Here is a 21,136-nt window from a genome sequence, read left to right as displayed (position 1 = left end):
AGCAGCGGATGGACATAATTGCGATGGAGGTGAAACTTCTCAGGGCAGACCTCATGAAAATCAGGGAAAAGGTAAAATAACTGGAACTTACCACATCCAGTCTAGTCGACGATGCCTCCCAGAAGCAGTGCTAGGTTGCAGATCTCCAGACCTTTCAGAAGAATGCAGAGAAGCTGAACGATTACAAAGGGCGCACCTGCCGCAACAACGAGTGCATTATTGGGATCCCCGAGAAAGCTGATGGCCAGTCCAAGGGCCTCTCCAAATTCTTTGTCATTGAGAGGGCACATAGGGTTCCCAGTGGGAGACCGAAACCTGGAGCGCCACCCAGGCCGATCCTGGCCAGATTACTAAACTACCGGGACTGGGATGTCATCCTACAGGCCGCCAGGAATGCTATGCCACTTCGTTATGAAAATGCTGAGATCTCCTTCTTTTCGGATTTCACCCTTGCTGAGCAGAAACAGAGACAATAATTTTTGGCAGTCAAAAAGAAGCTTCTGGAGCGAGGGGGGAAATATGCAATGCTGTTCCCAGCCCATTTCCGGGTGGAGGCGGATGGTAGAGCCTGCTTTTTTGATCACCCTGAGGATGCCATGGGTGGGCTTGAGGGCTGTAGACGTGCAGAGGAACCGGACGGTCTCAGATGAATGCCCCTGGGCCGCCTGGGACTCTGATTACCGCTGAACTGTAAGATGCACACTTTGAGACTTGGGGGGGTGGGTCGGGCCTGAGCTGGAACATTCTTGGCTTGTGGACACTCTAGTGGGAGACAGTCATTACAACGTTGGGAAATGAGTTGGTAAATGGTTAACTCGTGGCATGTGGTCATGTTTCTGGGATCCTAAACAATTCTTCTTACCGGGGAGGGTTCACGAGGGGGCGGTCACCCACCCCCCAAGTTAAACTACCGTTAGTTTCCAGTTTGGGCGACAGGCGCCCTGCATTGTTATTGATGGGCAGTTTTAGGCCCAGAGTGCAGGGGAGCAGGGAGAGGGGATGTTGCGCAGGGTTGGGGGATTATAGTTGTGTTCTTCTTTTTCATTATTTGTTTATTCATACCGACTGCCCATTCTTCGAGTTTGGGCAACTGGGTGCGAACTGTGTCAGTCAAAATGGGAAATGGTCGAGATAGGCAGATCAGACTGTTAAGTTGGAGCATCAATGGTCTGGGGGACAAACTTAAACACCGTATTGTCTTACAGCATGTTAAATGTCACTCCCCGGATGTGGTCTCTTCCAGGAAACACACTTGGTTGGCAATTCCTGCTAAGCACTAATTAGTTGGGGTTATAGACTAGTGGCTCGCTCTGGGTTTACTTCTGGATCCCGGGGAGTTGGTATTATGGTCAAGACCTCCATCTCGCTCTCTGTACAATGCACATGGGTAGATGACACGGGAATGTATGCAGCACTGTCTGGTGTATAATTATGAAGGACCCCCTGATTACATAGAGTTTGTGATTCCTAGGTCGGGATAGATAAACAGTCGACAGAAAACAACCTAGGCAATCATAACTAGAACTTAATATTACAAAAGAAGTATTAAAGGAAAGAGAGCTACCAATGAATTCAGATTATAATATTTATTAACATATATATTAAAAAGGACATTAATTTCATATACATAAAAAAATCATAACCAGATCAATTAATCACCGTACATAAAAAACTAAATACAACACACACTTATTGACTTATCATAAAAATAATTCATGTATAAGAAGTGGCACAATAATTCTCGACGCATCTCGATATATTGTTTCAAAGAATTTTCTAAAGACTGCTCTGATTTCCTCATCTCTAAAGCAAGTACCTGCCGTAGATGTAACTGAACAGATGTTATTACGTGCCCGGTCAGATTTTATTTTCCAGGCAAGTAGCTTACCTGCCCCCTCCCCGTATTGAAAATGCGAGAGTTTACTTGCCTCCCACCTCTGCATAACCCGCTTCTCCAAAACTGCTGACAGTGAAAGTTTCAACCTATTCAATTCTGCTTGTTTAACAGGAAGGGTTGGATTTCCTATGGAATTGATGGACTCGATAGTGTCTATGTCGTTTTGTACTATCGAAATGTTTCTTTTAATGGAGGTGACTTCATCTATGTATTGTCTGCTACGATAGGCTACTTTATTTTTAATAAGGCCTCTAAGTGTACACCTAAACGCGTCCCAAATTATCCCTATGGGAGCAGTATCCTTATTGGTATTAAAAAAATGACTTGTCTCTGATTGTAAAAAGGCAATATCCTCAATTGAAGATATATTGAACAATATATCGAGACGATCTTAGGCCAAATCATTGTGACATAACTAATTGGTTGGAGGGTATATCACTTCCTTCCTTAACAACGGAACAATCCCGCTACTTGGACGGGGAAATAACTATAGTGGAGGTGGAGGAGGCCATAAAGAAATCAAAAAATGGTAAGGCGGTTGGAACAGATGGGATGCCTAGCGAGATTTATAAAAATCTTATCTCGGAGGTCTCACCAGTGCTGACCACACTTTTTAATCAAATTCTTAGAGAGGGCAAAACACCACCGGAGTCATGGAATAACGCTTCTATAACCCTAATTCTGAAACCCGGTAAGCCTGCCTCTGATTGTGGCTCATACAGGCCCATTTCTATCTTAAATGCCGATTATAAAATTTTCACATCTATTCTAGCTAATCGGCTGGGTCGGGTGGCTCCGGATATTATAGCTCCGAATCAAAAGGGTTTTATAAAAGGGAGACAGCTCTGTGAACTCACATACGAATTGATTGGTTCAATCGATATTGCTATAAAGGAAGAAATTCCTCTAGTTGTTCTCACTTTAGACGCCACCAAGGCCTTCGATAGGGTAAACTGGCTGTACCTATCGGAGGCCTTGAAGAGGTTTGGCATTGGGGAAGGATTTCGGAGGACGATAGAACTTTTATATCGTAACCCTTCTGCTTCACTGCTAATTAATGGAGGTTTGACAGAACCTTTCAAGGTTACGAGAGGAACCAGACTGGGTTGCCCCCTGTCCCCCCTTCTTTTTGACATATATATAGAGCCATTTGCTCAGACTCTTAGGGACAATATACAAATTAAACCTTTTGTTTATGGTGGCTGGGATAAGAAGGTGGCATTGTATGCAGACGATATTATGATTTTTTCCACAGATTATGAAGAGGCATACCCAGAAATAGTTGAACAGGCACATATATTTGGGAAAGTCTCGGGGTATGAGATCAATGCTCTCAAGACAGAGGCAATGTTTTGGAACTGTAACAGGGTTAACAATAATGTGACATTAAAAAGCCAAATTCGTTATTTAGGTGTGAATATAGTTGAAGATATCAATGAAATTGCTTCTCTTAACTTTAACAAAGTAGCTGCAGAGTGTAGGAAACTCATGAGAGATTGGTCTCATCTCCCGCTTTCTGTTCTGGGTAAGCTTAATTTGGTGAAGATGAGTATTTTACCAAAAGTTTCTTTTTTATTTAATTCAATTCCACTTCATTTTGACCCAAAACTAATTTCTAAACTACAGAGTGCTATTACCAGCTTTATTTGGAATAATAAAAGTGCCAGAATCTCGTGGAAAAAAATTAGACGGCGGAGGGAGAAGGGAGGGCTGGCTGGTCCAGATCTTCAAATATACGCATGGGCTTTCCAGTTATCGCACATGCGTATGTTGCTTAAAACTCCGTTATCTATTGGGATGGGACCTCTTTTTTCTACCTTATTGGAATGTGAAGGAGTTAATCATGCCGGTTTCTTGTTTAAATTCAGTGACCCAAAATTCTTTAAAAAGATCAAATTGAAAGTTCTAAAAAGCTGTGTATCTACTTGGTACAAAGTTAGACAAGCTATAAAGATTGGTTATTATTCAGCAAGGGCTCCGATATGGAACTTACCTGCCCCTCCTTTATGGACAACAGATGCCCTTAATAACCCCTTAATAGAAGCTGGTATTCATTGTTGGGATGATTTGTTCATGGATGGGGCTTTACTTCCATGGGACTATCTTATTAACAAAGTAGGCCCAGAACTGTCAAGATTTAAATATATTCAGATTTTTAGTTGGGCCCAGTCATATAACAGTCAACCAATGCGACGCAACAAACAACCTATAGGCGGCCTTAGTGACTTGGTAACCTCTTTATTAGACAGCCCAGTGGTAAAAAAAGAAACCTCGCGATGGTATAACAAAATACTAGACGAAATAGATGTTAGTTTTCAATTACCAACCAATTTGTGGTCAGAATTAATGCCAGGTCTTGATGTGGAAAAGCTCTGGACTACTTCCTGTTCATTGCTTTGGGATTTAGTTAAACCATCGTGGCTCCGTCGGAACCACCTCTTTACCTTGCATAGGGCATACTATTCTCCTCACAGGCTAACAAAATTTTCATTAATAGGTCCAGTTTCATGTCCTAGATGCGGGTTAACCGCAGCCACGGATACACACATGTTTTTAGATTGTCCGAATTTATCAGAATATTGGGAAGCTATTAAAAATCAGCTGTCGCTTTTTGTGGGTGAACACATTACCATAGACCTCGCTCTTGTGATTTTTGGTCTGAGAAATAATACCCACAACGCAGCAACTAGACTGATATTCTATTCCATCCTTGCGGCACGTAGGGAGATATGTAGACACTGGAAGGATGCTCTACCACCTACGGTGTACGAATGGCGAACATCACTCCTCCAAATTTCCAAACTTGACCTTGCCAGGGTAGGAAATCCGAATACTAGAGCATTTTGGGCAATGCTTGGTCAGTTGTGATCTCACCTGGGTTTTTTTTTTTTTTTTTTTTTTTTTCCCCAGGTCCTATGATTAATGTGAGCATTGCCTATTCTGGCTATCAAGACTAATAGTCTAGATTCCAACGGGGTCTCGATGATTCGGGCACTATCAACTGAGGTACCATCCTAAGCGAGTTCAAGATTGGTCACTGTATTTTGTGCTGTAGGGAACCGGCCTTGATTCTCGTTAGACACATCCCCTTACCAGCTATAAGCTGAGTTGGCACAGTACAGGACCAGTTGGCTCTTTTGCTCTGTGGTGGTTTCTTTTTCTCGGTTTTGATAGATTGGAGCTATGCACACAAATGAGGATAAATAAAAAAAAAAAAAAAAAAACCAAAAAGTTTAAAAAAAAATAAATAAATAAAAAAAATAATAATTCTCGACGCGCGTTTCGGCGACCAGCGCCTTCTTCTGGACGAGCCACGTGTTTTATATAAAGACGATATGTTTAAAATAGGAGCATGAATGGCTCAAAGTATTTCGTTCTTCTTAGTTATTCTCTGTTTAAAAAATATCCAAATGGTGGGCGGCTTATCGGGGCTCAGAACCTGGCCTGGCGTCCGATTTTTACACCACGTTACCATATAAATCTGTGATTTCTGTTTGAGTTAGAACCGGATCTGTTACAAAAAATGAAAAGGGCTTGGCCTTATCGCCGTCTGTACTACCGGTAGACTAATAATTAGCTATGTGGGTGTAAATGTACCCTTCGTGCCGGGAAAGTTCCTCCTGATCAACTCCAGGGTTCCAGGGCTCCTGTATTGTCAATCCCCATGGGACATCAGACATTCACAGAGATGGCTCCCTGACTTCCTTTATGCTATGGGATTGGTAGCCCTGTGGTGTACTCTCCATCCTGACACTGTTCAACACACTTTTTATTCCGGCGCACACAGTAGTTTCTCCCGTATTGACTATCTGCTGGCTCCTGCGGCCCTGATAATGGAGACACAGGAAATTAGATACATGGCAAGGGGCATCTCAGACCACTCTCCGCTCTGGGCACATCTGGTCCTGGGGGGTCGGCAGGTTAGGAGGGCTGTGCCTATTAACACGTGGTACCTCCACAACCCCACTGTCAAGAAAACACTTCTCCAGGCCATTGTCAACTACTTTTGTGACAATGAGGGTACGGTCCAATCTGCACAGGTCCTGTGGGAAGCGTTCAAAAAGGTGCTCAGGGGACAGGCCCTATCCTCGATTGCAAAAACTCAAAAGGACAAGGTTATAGAGCTAGTCAAGGTGGAGAGCGAGATCTTTCACCTTGAAGAAACAGAGACGGTAGGACTCACACCGGAGACGGTCCATACCCTGCAGCTTAAATGGGATGAGTACAGGGCCATTGTCACTGACATGGCCAAAACTCTTGGGAGAGAAAAAGCTGGTAGACTGTATGACCTTGGGGACAAGACCGGGAAACTGCTGGCCTGGTTGGATAAGAAAGAACAGGCCAGCAGGTTGGTCCCAGAATTGCTGGACGAGGGGGACCCACAGTGACTGAACCAAAAGCAATTGCGAACACGTTCACAGACCACCACAGCTCCGTATATAGGTTGACACCACCTCCTTCATTGCAGACTCAGAGCAGCACCTCAGGCACATCCGTATGCCGGCCCTTACTTCTGACAAATGGGATGCGCTTGACAGTGCATTTGTGGATGACGAACTGGCGCAGGCGATCCATGGCCTTCTCCCCGTCAAGGCTTCAGACCCCAATGGACTGCCGATCGAGCTCCACAAACTGAAGCCAAATGCTATTGCTCCACACCTGCACAGTATGTTCAATGAGAGCCGAGAGAAGGGACTTCTGCCATATGACCAGCGTGTAGCAACTCTGATGACGATACACAAGTATGGTAAGCCCAAGAACTAATGCTCCTCTTATAGACCAATCTCCCTGTTGAATGCCAAACCCAAAATCCTAGCCAAAGCACTGGCAAACCACCTTGTACAAGTTACTTGTAAACTCATACACCCTGACCCATCGGGTTTTATGCCCCATCGTAACACAGCGCTAAACCTGAGACGCCTTCACAGTGTCCTGGGCAGACTGAATACAATTCAAGAGGCGGAGGTGGTGGTCTTGTTGGACACCTTAATGGTGTTTTACACAATTGAATGGTCTTACCTTTTTGTGGTCATGATTAAGCTCAACTTCGTCCCTGTCTTCATTGGCTGGGTGCGGCTCCTGTACTGTGAACCCCTGGCGCAGGTGTTAGTCAACAACAGAAAATCAGTGATCTTTGATCTGAGTCGGGGGACCCGTCTGGGTTGTATCCTTTCACCTCTCCTTTTTGCCCTGTCACTGGAACCCCTGTCGGCGTGGATCCGTTGGAGTCCCTCAATCAGAGGGCTCAAGTGGACAGTGGAATGGGAGGACAGCATTTCATTATACGCCAATGACATCCTCCAGTTCTTGGCCTCCCCAGGTCCTCCCTACGAGTTTTTGACATTTTTACTATCTTTGGGAGGTACTCCAGTTATAGCATTAACTGGAATAAGCCTCTTCTGTACATCCTCAGCAGTGACTCCCCTTGCCCCGTGACTGTCCCATGCAAATAGCTAGAGAGTGTTTCGGCTACTTGGGTATCTTTATTGCAGCTGACCCAAAGCTCTGTTACAAGCGTAATCTACTCCCCCCACTTATGAGGCTCAAATGCAATGTCGCCACCTGGAAGAAACTTCCTCTCTCAATTTTGGGAAGGGCGGCATTATTTAAAATGATGTCACTGCCTCGGTTCTTATACGCCCTGCAGAATTTTCTTTGACCTAGTCCTATCCAGTTAATTTGGTGAGATAGAGACCTTGGAGAGAAGCTTGTTGTGGGAGGGAAGGCCCCGCATTGTGCTGCAGAAGTTAGTCCTGGGTTGGTATGACAGGTGTTGGAACTGGCCCTTTTTGCAGGGTTATCCCCAAACTTTTTGCTTCTTCCTCCCTTATTTTTCCTGACCCATGGCTGTTGGCAATAGGACTCTGCGCACTTTACCACTGCTGATAAGTGCTAAAGTACATATGCTCTCTGTGTAAATTGTTATTGTGATTGAATATACATGATTGGCACATTTGTATCACCAAGAAGTCCCTAGTAAACTGCACTGGGTGGGCCAGGGCTGGTGATGACAAATGCTACTAGTGGGCCTGCAGCATTGATTGTGCCACCCACATGAGTAGCCCCAAAATGGTGTCACAGGCCTGCCACCACAGTGCCTGTGTGCAGTCTGTGAACTGCCATGTCCTCCTGGTCAGTGTCCCCACTGGCCAGGCCTAACTCTTCTCTTTCTATGCACATTGGTCACCCCTATGGAAGGTCCATGGTACCCCCTTGGGCAGGGTATAGTGTATGTGAAAGTTAGAGCATGTACTGGTGCAGGTTACATGCTCTGGTAGTGAATTACAGCCATTTTTGTTTTTCACTATTGTAAGGCTATGTTGTTCCATAGGCTACCATGGGTAATGCTGGCTACAGTGGCTACCGGCATATCTTCCCATAGGAACAAGATAGTACATAAAAGTCTGGTACCCCTGAACTCAGAATTTAATAACACATCTTTTCGGAAAGGTTGTTTTTAAATCCTGTGTTTGAGAACAGCACTTTTAGGAAGTTGTTGTTCTCTTGTCTGACCTTTCTGTGTGCCTTGGCCTGTTTGTGTATTGACTGTCTAGTTTGAAAGTGACAGGGGCTGGGGATTCCCCTGGAGGCTGGCTGAGTCAGCCCTAGGCTGAATGACTGCATTGCAACTTGAATGGTGGGAGGAGATAGCACCTGGGCCTGAATAGGGCTGTGCCTGCCTTCCACAATGCTGGCTCCACCTCCTGCCGGGCGGCTGATGACCCTGCCCCTCACTCTGAAAGGAAAGGACAAGCATGGAAAACAAAGTGCTCAAGACTCAGACTGGGCTCAGGGCCCACTTGCACAAAGAGAACAAAGACTTTTAGGGGTGTAAGTACAGGACGCCTGACAACAGAAAATTAGATTATCCTGGAATCAAGAAGGAACCTCTGCCAAGGAGAAAGCTAAAACTGTAGAAGGAAGATTGTCCAGCTGTTTCTATGCTGGATTGCCCTGCTGTTGCTTTGCTGCCAAGGAGAGGGGAAGGACTTTGCTTTGTGCGGTACACAGACAAAATATCGAGTTTTAAATTTCGATATACAATTATATCGAAGTTTAAATATCGGTGGGACAAAATATCGAAGGTAAGTAATATCGACAGTCTTAATATCGATATTAGTATGATATCAGTAATATCGAAGTTTTAAATATCGATGTCAATAATATCGAAATAAATAACTTCGATGTTACTAATATCAATTTTTAAATAAATTTAGTGTATATTATATTGTATTTATTATGTTTTATTATTTATTTTTAATGTAATTTTATTAAATATTGTCTTTTACTACTGTAGCGGGTTGTGGGTTTATAGGGGAATAGGGTGGGAAGTAATTTAATTATGTTAAATTAATTATTAATTAGTAGGAATTATTAATAATTAATAGAGAATTAATTTTTAATTAATTTTAATTAATTGATTAATTGATAAATATGTTCTGTAGCGGGTTATGGGTTTATAGGGGAATAGGGTGGGAAGTAATTTAATAATAATTAATTAATTAATATATGTTTGTACATATGTTAATTAATAATTAATTGGTAATTAATTTATATTAATTAGTTAATTAATTAATATAATGTTGTACATATTTTTAATTATTAATTAGTTGGTAATTAATTAATATTAATTAGTTAATTACATTAGAGTAATTTTTTTATATATAATGTTTTGTTATTCCTAATTAATTAATTGGGAAAAATAATATTAATTATTAAATTAAATTAATTACAGCTAATGTGCTAATATATTTACTTTATTGTTATTGTTAATTAATAATTAATTGGCAATTAAATAATATTAATTAATTTTGGGTAAAGGAGTATTTTTAGGGTTCAGGGTCAGTTTTCAGTTTTTGGGTAAAGGGGTATTTTTAGGGTTCAGGGTCAGTTTTCAGTTTTTGGGTAAAGGGGTATTTTTAGGGTTCAGGGTCAGTTTTCAGTTTTTGGGTAAAGGGGTATTTTTGGGGTTCAGGGTCAGTTTTCAGTTCTTGGGTAAAGGGGTATTTTTAGGGTTCAGGGTCAGTTTTCAGTTTTTGGGTAAAGGGGTATTTTTAGGGTTCAGGGTCAGTTTTCAGTTTTTGGGTAAAGGGGTATTTTTAGGGGTCAGGGTCAGTTTTGGGTTTTTGGGTAAAGGGGTATTTTTAGGGTTCAGGGTCAGTTTTGGGTTTTTGGGGTACAGTCGTACAGGGTAAAAATAAAATACATTTAAATTAAATCAATTAAATGAAATTAAAAAATATAAAATTACATTACATTATTAAGTTTTTAATTTATTTTAAATGTATATGCATTAGTTTTAATTTTTTAATTATGTTTTAATATTTTTATTTAATATTTGTAACATTATATGTATTTTATAATTATTTTTACATTATTATTAATACATTTAAAAAAACGATATTTTTAATTTCGATATTTTTGTACTACAACATTAATTTTTCTATATTTTTGTACTTACCTTGTTAGGGATAGGATTCCTATATTTTTGACTTCGATATTTTTGTTCCGATATTTTTGTATTTCGATATTTTTGATTTCGATATTTTGTCAGACATTCGCTTTGTGCTGTGTACACTTGTTTGAAGGAATCTCCAAGGGCTTGAGAACAGATGGCTCCCTGTTTTGACTCCCAGGAACAAAAGGACTTCACCCTCAGCTTCCCCTGAGCTCTACTGAGAGAGTTATGTCCTTTCTGGAGTGCGTGGCCTATGTGTGGTGCCTCTGGAAGTTGTTCCTTGTTGGGAAGCTGGAAACTAAGCTTTAAAGACTTTGCTACAGAAAAGTTATTGCATCGCTCGCTGCGGAGCGCATCCCTGACAGTGCGAGGAAATTACCATCGCTACGAAGGCCGAGATCATCACAGAGTCTGTTGCCGCTGCCAGAGCCATCGCATCCTTCGTTTGCGGGACACACCAGACCGGTGCGGGAAGACTAACATCTCTACGAGTGTGGTCGCAGAGCCTGTCGTCGCTGGGGCAGATCGCCGCACCGCTTGCTTGCGGACCGCATCACGTCACTGCGAACATCGTCACCGAGCCATCCTATCAAGGAGCTGCGAGAGAGAGAGCGCCACTGGATCACGCATCGTCGCCCCGGAGATCGTCGCAGCCCCTACGAGATCGACGCATCGTACCTTTGTGAGAACAAACTTCCTACGGAACCTACACACCAGAAGCCATAAAAGTGGCCTTCCTCCCCATACAGACCGGATTTGTCGCAACACACCCGCTGCTGCAGCGGGGTTGTCGCATCGCTTCTCCAAGGTCTCAGGAGCAATGCATTGCTTGTTTTCCACCGCACCAGCTTCTGCTTTTGGAACTTTGTTGCATCTAGAGGTACTGTTGGCTAAACGTGACGCAACTGTGAGCTTTTCAAGCATCTATGGATTATTTCATCGCAACCTTAAGAACTCTTTTGCAACCATATTCTTGAACTGTGTATGTTGGATTTTTGTTGTTTTGGTCTTGTGTAGTTTAGATTAAATACCTTTATTTTTCTAAACTGTTGTGGAGTCAGTTTGTTGTGTTTTCACTGTGTTACTGTGAGTGTTGGTACAAATACTTTACACATTTCCTTCTGATTAGCCTTGACTGCTCGTGCCAAGCTACCTAGAGGGTGAGCAGGGGTTATTTCAGAGGGTTTCCTCCTTACTCTGACTAGAAGCAAGGGTCCTTATTTGGACAGTGGTACCTACCTCTGCCAACTAGAGACCCCCAGTTCTAGCAACTGGCATATTGATCTACTTGACATAAGGCGATACTACTGGGCCGCAGAAACCATCGTGCATACAAGCTCGGAGATGATACCGAATACCGGATGGACAAATGGCTACTTCCCAGGGGTACGTATTACAGAGCTCTTTCTTCCAGGCCCAAACTGCATCACCTTATGGGCCCTGGACATTCGGTGGCTCTATGGCATGCGCTAGCAGGAGCTTAGGGAGGGATGGGAAACTCACTCTGGCTACCCTCTTGTGTGATTCAGATGGACTGGGCACACTGGGCACCACATGGGGCTTCGACAAGCAGGAACTGATCAGAATATCTACAGTCGGAGACCTGTGAAAAATTGTTTGCCGATTTGCAACAAAGCCACAAACTCGCTGACTCGGAGTACTTCTGCTACCTGCAAGTTAGACACGCACTACAGCCGAATCTACCAAAAGACGCCTCCCTGTCGGACGCTTCGCCACTAGAGGACAGACTCTTAGGAGGTTACTTACCGAACGGGGCAATTTCATTTACATACAAAAAGCTGGTTAACAACACACCGGATCCCCTGACACTCCTGAGAGGGAGATGGGTTGGAGGTAGATGACAAAGAGTGGCAAGAGGCTCTGGCCTCCCCAAAGGAGGTTGCCGTCTCTTCTAGATTACGTTTGGACCAGCTAAAGATCCTCCGCAGGGTATATGTCTTTGGACCAACACTGGTTAAAATGGGAAGGATGGAGGGTGGTGACTGCAGGCGTGGATGTTGGCAGATTGGTTCATTTATGCACATAATTTGGGAGTGCCCCCTTGTCCAGTTCTATTGGTCACGAGTGCTCAATTGTAGGAGTCGGGTGTTGGGAGTTGATGTACGGGTGGAGGGCAAGAGATGCGTCTTGAACATTTGGGAGCCCACTGACCTCAACAGTAGAGATAAGATATGGGCTACGCTGGGCCAATTGATAGCTAAACGGAACGTAGTGCAGCTATGGGGAGCAAAGGAGCCGCCAGGTTGGACTCCTGGAAAAACAACATGGACTGGTGCATTTTTAGAGAAAAAAACTGTATATGTCTCCCGTGGGTGTCTCAAAAAATGTTCCTCCATATGGAACAAATGGAATAACTATTGCAGAAGTATCTGTGCTCCCCCTTTGGACCCTGTTACAGATGACCAACTTACGCCATAGTTTTTGTTGTTACTCGGTGTCATTTGCATGCTTGTATCCATGTAAGCTCCAGAACCGAAGCATGTACTCATTTTCAGTGCCCTGTAAGGTCGACTTTTGTTGGTTAATAAAAATAAAAACAAACAAAAAAAAATAATCTTCAGGCCGCTGCTTGAACTACCAAGGGGTGGAACCGAACAAATGGATTTGGCAATGACTTGTAGTATGAAGTGTTCAGAGGGTTTCCTGTATAATTTCGTGTCACCCATGTGCTTCAAGAAGGTTAGACCAAATGTCTTAAAAGCAGCTATAAATGCATGGGTAAAATTGAATATAAGTGGGGAGTTCTGTTTTGCTCTGTGCGGCCACCAATTTGTGTCTGCAATAAGCCTTAAGTCAAAAACTTAAAGAAGCGAATGGTACATGGTGGGGCCTTCTGATTGAGGACCGTGAGCTGAAATCTGGGGTGTCAAAACAAGAGAGAGAGTCAAAGAGGATTTGATGCTGGAGAGAGAATTGCATATGGTGGACATGCATAAAATGTAAGTGACAAAGTGGTATCAGTTATTGTTTGACACAGAGGATAAAGTGAAACGTCCATCCTATCAGAAGTGGACTGGATGCTTGCTGGTTGGAGATCTGAAGATTTTATTGCAAGCATCTTTTGAGCCTTTATACACCCTTGTGAGTTTTTCTTCCCTAAAGAGAAATCATCTTTTTAATCTACTTAGGGCATACTCGGCAACCTGGAAAATGACAAGATGGGCAAATCCAAGTGAAAGCTCCGGCAGAAAGTTGTGGAGAGACAAATGTAGATTATATTCACATGTTTGTGTCCCGTCCAGCTTTGAAGGCATTTTCGGAAAATGTAAGTAGGATAGTAAGGGAGTTACAGGAGCTTAATTTAAGGTAATCCCTACTAACCTATTTTATGTTGATGGCACTCCATCTCAAATGCAGAAGATGCAATGATAAGAGCCCCTCAATTATTGAGAACGGCTGCAGATGATTATAAATGGCCATAACGAATAATGCAGTATGTTTTAAAGGAAATGAAGTATTAATCTAACTGCCTTGGTTAATTATGGAAGGTAGCTCCTTAGTCTTGCTTAATCCTGCTTCGGTCTAAGCAGGGTAAAGTCACGCAAACCAAAAGGCAGTGCTGTACAGCATTTGTCATCAAACACAGTAAATAAGCCATATAAAACACGTTTGTCCCTTTACACAGTGATTTTCTGGCACACTAAGCAAGTTTAATAAGTCTCACTTGGAATTAACTGAGCTAGTTGGATGTAAGATTCTAACAACAGAATCTATTAACTACTCAATAAAGCACCTCAGACATATTTAATTGGTATCAGGATTCATAGAATATCAAATTATGATCACGGTGCAAGCCAACTTTTTTTTTCCATCAACGTCTCTTGACTTATTATAGTCTTCTGGGTGATGTATCTAGTTAATTTTTAAATATAATTCCATAAAGGTTTAGTTTAGTGTGGTGTAGAAACATCTGTTGATTGCATATCCCTGTACATTTTAGAAAATATAGAAATTCGATTAATACAGAAAAACACATTGACACTCTGGAAGTTAATCCTGGTATACCTGCAAAGCATTAACTTTGTGCTCCGAATGCAAATGGTGTGATGCACTCTTTGTTGAATATGAGGTACGTTCATACTTGACTCTTCGAGCCACTAAAAAGGAAATTAACAGCAATTATTATTCTGTGGTTCTTTTCACAGCAATTCATATACATCTTTCTAGGAACTGTTAGAAACGTGTGCACAACCATATATACATATATGTAGCATTGTCCTAATATGAGAATTATTTGTGTTATGCAACAGGATCTAACTCTAGTGAAATGCAAAAATCTTTATAACTTTCAGAATTATATGTACAAAAAATAGTTTAAAGTTCGTTTTCTCAACATGATGTGATTTTTAGAATACTTATCAGTATTCTCAAATGACTTCCAATAAACTACAATGGAAGCAATTCTTCTTTGCAAAAGGAAATCATGAATCCACTTAGCAAGGTCCTGGCTGCAGCAACATTTTTATCAAAGTTGCCTAGCAAAGACACCATGAAATACAAGGAAAGTTATACCCAATTTTCCAAGATAACAGCTCCCCCTCTTCAAATAAGTGAGAGCTTAGGGGCTGCTGAAAAAGGGTACTTTGTCAGCTAAGCACTGTCACATAGTGTATTCTCTACATTCATAACATCTTCCACCAGACAGTGTTGTGACTCTATGAGTACCTAGAGTCTTTCCTTTTCTCAAGTTTGAAGTATTGCTCCTCTGCACCTGTTGAGCCATAAGCAGTAGGCCATAGAATCCTGACTCTACCTCCAATGGCTAAAGTCTCAGAGACAGAGCTACTGGGTTGTCTGGGTGCCGCAAGTAAAATTAATGCACAAAACATGGGTCATGAAGATTAGAAGATAGTCCATATACCGATTGCTCCTCAGGGCCAATCCTCTTTAAATCCACCATATTTATTTTCAGCATTCACCTAAATTGACCTAGGGTATTGCGCAAGAAATGTTTTTACAGAGCAACACCTCAACACAGGTACATGAAACACTAGATGAAGCTTCATTGATTGAGCTACCTTTAATGATACAGTTATTGAATTTATAGTCACAAGAATTATAAATGGACCCAAAAACACAGGTTGCAATCGAGAATTTGTTTAGATGCTAACTTTTTGTGAGTAACCATACTTTTCGCCTATAAAATATAGGGGTGCTGGGCTTTTCTTGTGATTAGCATAATTATGTCTGTATATCAATTAACTCAGTTAAATGTTCTTACATAAAAAGGAATGGATGTAGATTTGAAATATTCCAACCGTAATATGTAGGGATTATGACCACACATACAAAAGAAAGTTGACATTCCAGTAGATGAGTGTCCAGTATTTTGTATTTTAACTGATCAACAACCATGTTACTCAAGCCATTGACTTTTAACACAACCTAACATCTTTAAATTCTGTTCAACACATTGGGCCAACCCTTCTTTCTGTCTGTCCATATGCTTGAGGGTAGTAACTGGTGGAATGAGAGACTTTGATTTCTAGCTCTTCACATATGTCAGTCCTGAATTCTGAAATAAACTGAGAACGTCTATCAGGAATCTGAACTAGTAGAATTGAAAATGTGTTGTGCAAAAAAAGTTTTAGGAGTGGGCAACCCAGATAAAATTGACCAATTATATTCAAGTGGTCCACAGTCACTAGAATGAAGATGGAAACTTGACTTTTGGGTAATTTTACAATAAAACCCATTGACACTGTATGCCAAGGTCCAGGTGGAGCTGGCAAAGATCCCAATGAACACATGGCTTTATTGTAGGATATTTTAATTTGAGCACACACAGAACATGCTTACACATAATTCTTAATATTGGCAAATGGATTTCATCACTAAAAATTATTTCTGCTTTCTATAGTTTCTGTACATATTTTTGTAAAAGTGATTCTATGTTGATTAAGGCAATGGATTGTTCCTTGGAAATCTTCAGGGAAAAAATTAAATGTGGCACACCTGTCAATTGACTCCTACTTTCAATTAGATCTGAATTAGATAAGAGCAAGGTCCATCTCACTTGCCTAGGATTTAGAGATTTGGCTGATTTCAGAAACAGGACATGTCTATGAATAGTGAACACTTTTGTTTACTGTGTTTGGCCTCTAAACGGTAATGTCTCCATTCCTTAAAAGAACACTTAATGGCCAGGAGTTCCTTGTTATATAATTCACAATTTAACTATGCAATTTAAACTATTTAAAAAATAGCCTACATGGTGAACCTGTCCAGTATCTAGATTTCTATAAGATAAAACACTTCCCAGAGCATGATGGTAAGTATCATTCTCAACAACAAAAGTGTATTAAACATTTTGATATTGCAAAATAGGAGTCCTAGAAAATGTTCGTTATGAGAAACAAAACACATATCCTTTAACAAGCAAAAAATGCTTTTTTCCATGGTAACTTGGTGATGGGTTTTTTGGTTTCAGAAAACCGATGAATGACCATCATATAAAAATGTGTAAAATCTCAAAACATTTACTAGCCTTAACAGAAGTTGCAGAGGGGCAGTTTGCTGACGTTTACTTTTCATCCTCCTGAATGTCTTCAGGTGCAATTATGCATCCAAAACAGTCTACAGTAGCAGTCTGAAAAATACATTTATATGCAAATAGATCTTGTTCTCCCAGTCATTGTAGAACTTCCTTAACATGTGACATGTGAGTTTTCAAGTACTTTAAATACTTCAAAATGTTATTTACACAATACTTAAAACATCCAAAAGTCCTCTGAATACTTTTAAAATAAAGTATTGAACCACCGCAGGAGTATTTCAGAGAGCCAAAGCCATGGTGTAATATTCAAACAAACCAAATGTAGTCCTGAATGCCATTTTTCATTCATCACCCTCACTGATAATGCTGTAAAGATACATCTTGATGAACGTTTATGCATTTCCAAACTCATCATATGAAAGTATCCTAATGCACCTCCTTTCTCAGAAACAAAATATAATGGCGAAATAGTAGTGAACTCTGAAGCCTAATGAACCCATTAACCGATTTTCCATCCATGTACTCGTTTAGATCTATTGTTTCTGATTCAGTGAGCACATATACTCAGTTACAAGGCACTTATGGACTAGTTCCAAATCTGTCTTCTAGTCATAACGTCTGTGTGGAAGTGACACATTTGTTGTTTTATTATCTAAGATATCACTAAACTCTTCATAACAAGATGGCAGTGAACATGAACAACCAACAACTGGAGATTCAAGTTCCTGCAAACATTTTAGAAGGCTAACTCTACAGTTTTATATTTAGTCTTAAAAAAACCCTTACAATAATCTGGATCCACCTGTAAGTCTCTTGTGCCCTAAAGAATATGAGGGTTACATAAGAACAGCTGAGCTAAGGCATTTTATTAAAGATTATTTTGAATTAAGCAGCATCTATCAAATCAAAGCAAATGACTTCATGATGATTCCCAAAACGGACCAAACAAATCAACCAATCAATCAAAAAATGTTTATTTGGCCATTGGAGACCATAAAAGCACATTAAATAAAAGATTTGGACTTTTAATCAAGTTCAATCCATGAATGTTTAAAAACAAACTAAAAATGCATATACATTTCCAATTTGGTACGGATAGAGACCAGCTAAAACCTTTAGTAAGAGGGGTACGTTAAAACATGACATCGGGGCTAAAACACGAAAACACAGATTCAAAAAAATAATAATAGGGCATGTAAAGTGCAAATATGACAGTGCAGGCGCAGGGACGATCTTGTTGGAAACTGTCTGTAAAACATACCACAATTAATAATGTGTGCATAATATGTCTAACACAGAGTCAAACAGGAGCCCTCTACCCCTTAAACAGCTTCTTCCTGTGTCTTAGGGCCCCTGAAAAAAGCTTGTGACTCCGAAGCCGACCATGGGGGAAGACAGCATTTTTAAATAGATCAGGGCATGCCTCACTTGTTCAAAATTACAATAACCTATCAATAGAAGGATATTGTTTTTCCATAAAAAACTAGAAAATTCACAGAAGTATTTAAAATGTAAGGTGTCTTGCTCTGAAAAATGATAACAAGGACAGGGTTTTAAAGCACCTGGAAATCCTCTGGGAACAGCTAAAAACCAGTAAATATAATTAAATCATAATCTGGTCAGCATAAAACAGTGGTGAGCATTATTAATAAACCACCAATAAGGCTGCCCTAGTGAACTTGCGCTCAATATTACGTATTGTCCCACTGAGGGCTTGGCGAGTTTCTTACTTTCCCTTTCACCCATACGCCTGGTCAGGAGCATATTTTTAATGCCCTTCAAATCACTATGGTGTTATGGCCTTGAATTCATTAACAACTCGGGTGGCCTATCCTCCTTAGCTTCTCCAGGAGATAACCCAGCCAGGGAATAACCAAAGCCCCCTCAAGTGCAATACTGTCCTGTAAAACAATGATTTGAAGTGGGACCAGGACTTACACCAAATTCTTAGCCATCACAATAATGGTGCAACTGCAATGAAGTCAGAAATATAACCCTAGAACAACCCTTCATGTACCATAAACGAGGAGGTGCACGAGGGAACAGCAAGAAGTCTACGCAATAATTTGTTCTTGGCCACCTGCAGTTTGTTTATGTTTTTGTATCCCCACACGATGCAGCCATAAGTGCCCATAGGGATAAATTTTTCTCTATAGACCTTTATTAGAGCAGGTATAGGTTTAGCCCCTAGTCTCCTAGCAAATTCCATGCTAGCACCCACTGCCCTTGCCAAGATGTTCTTTTTAAATGCTATTTGTGCCACCCATGACCTTCTTCATCAAACAGCAGCACCAACAAAAGGGAAGTGGAAACTTTAGTAAGTTCTGCCCCCTTACAGAAGAACTTATGTCTAAAGGACTTCATGCTGCCAGTCGTCATAATATGTGATTTTTAAAAATTGATTGAATGGTCAAGGGAGCCCATGTAGTCAGTAAAGGAAAGACCAAACTAATCATTTCTGAATTAAACTGCACTGGACCTAAGAACAGAATAGAATTATCCACATTTTTGAACTTTTTATTAATAATTTTTTAAATTAAAGAAATGTCCAAACATTTAGCAAAATTAATGCTTATCTAGTTTCATAAGGTTCCTGAATTAAAAAGCCATAAAACAGTCTTCCTCTGTCCATTTTGTTATTTGGTGCAGATCCTTACAACCTTTTTTGAGAAATGAGTGTTTAATGAGTGTCTCGGGTTGGCATGAAGGGGTTAAAATCTTAGATATATCTGGACCATTGCTGTAAAGTTGTGCTGAGATTGTGCACTTTAATTAGGACTAAATCAATCCTGATTGGCTGACCACAACATGAACAAAATGGTGTGGGGACCATTAGAGGACCCAGGATCATGGTCCGTGTGACCTGAAAATTTAATTAAAAACAAGAAAGTGGCAGGAGGAGCATACACTGGCTCCCACGAACATGTTGTGTGGTCTCAAAGGAACCCTCTTCTCCTTTGATTGGCTGTCTACAACATGGAAAACATGTTGCGGTAACCATTACAGGGCCCATGAACATGTTCCACATAGAAATACATTGCAGTGAATGCCAGGCTTGGTGGTCAGTAAAGGAGCACATTTAAAGTTTAATATATTTTTCTTGTTCAGTATATATATCATTGGTATACTCACTGCAGGATTTCTGGTGAGTTTTCATGTGATTTTATCCTGTGAAAAATGCTGACCCTCTGCTGGGAGTAAATGAACCATAGTTGAAAGAAAACTGTCTTCTCCCATGATCTTGTCATTGAGGGTATGGAATGTGCTCCAGAAGCGAACATGCAAGCAAATTTCAATAAGGTTACAGTATATTCCCCCACGTGAAAATAACGTCCGATATTATCAGTGAAACATGTGCTTCCAACAGCAGCAGAAGCAGTCTGTCAGCTGATTACCCATTGTTCTACTACAGCTTCACCATAGTGCTAACATTCTACGGGGCATATTCACAAGGAGTTACCTCCAATTTATCACCACCTTAATGCATCAATAGCCGAGATAGAACTAACACCCCATTCACAAGCTGGTGCAAACAACAGACATCATCAGAATTCCCACGATAACTGCCACAAGACCGAACACCACGGCGGACACCACCAACTAACGCTAATGAGATGCAGAGTAGGCTTTTCCATGCAGAAATACACAAAAAAACAGCAACACTCCTTTCACAACGAACTGACAGATCTGTGAAGGGACCCGAAAAGACGCGATAAGCTGCGGTAGCTACAGGTATTTAACACCTGCCTCAAGCTGGTGTAAAGACGGATGACTATCAGCAGTAGGCAACTGAGACCCACACAGCCACACCGAAGAACGAACAACACCATGGAGCTACTCATCTTACAGCTTGGAGCCCCAACAGGGCCACAACACCCACAGCCACCACCCGCAGGACCGCCAGCACCCCTGGACTACCACAAAGGCAGAGCAGAGGAAGTCATTGCCCACTACAGGCTTAAAAGGACAACCATTCATTGGATCATGACCCACATCGCCCACAGGCTGATGGTCTCAACACAGCAGAGAACTCACATCGCCCACAGGCTGATGGTCTCAGCACAGCGAAGAACCAACATCCCTCTGCAGACAAAGCAGCTGGCTGTGTTGCACCTCTTACCCTCTGGTACCTTCCAAACAACAACTGCCAGAGTCAGAGGTGTCTCACAGCCAGCCCTATCAAAGGTCATCACACCTGTCCTGGATACGATCCTCAGCTTCATACCCCAGTATCTTCACTTCCCCAACACTGCACAAGAACAGC

This window comes from Lissotriton vulgaris, chromosome 6, assembly GCF_964263255.1.
Source record: "Lissotriton vulgaris chromosome 6, aLisVul1.2, whole genome shotgun sequence".
Classification (NCBI taxonomy): domain Eukaryota; kingdom Metazoa; phylum Chordata; class Amphibia; order Caudata; family Salamandridae; genus Lissotriton; species Lissotriton vulgaris.
Note: the sequence above shows the minus strand (reverse complement) of the source record.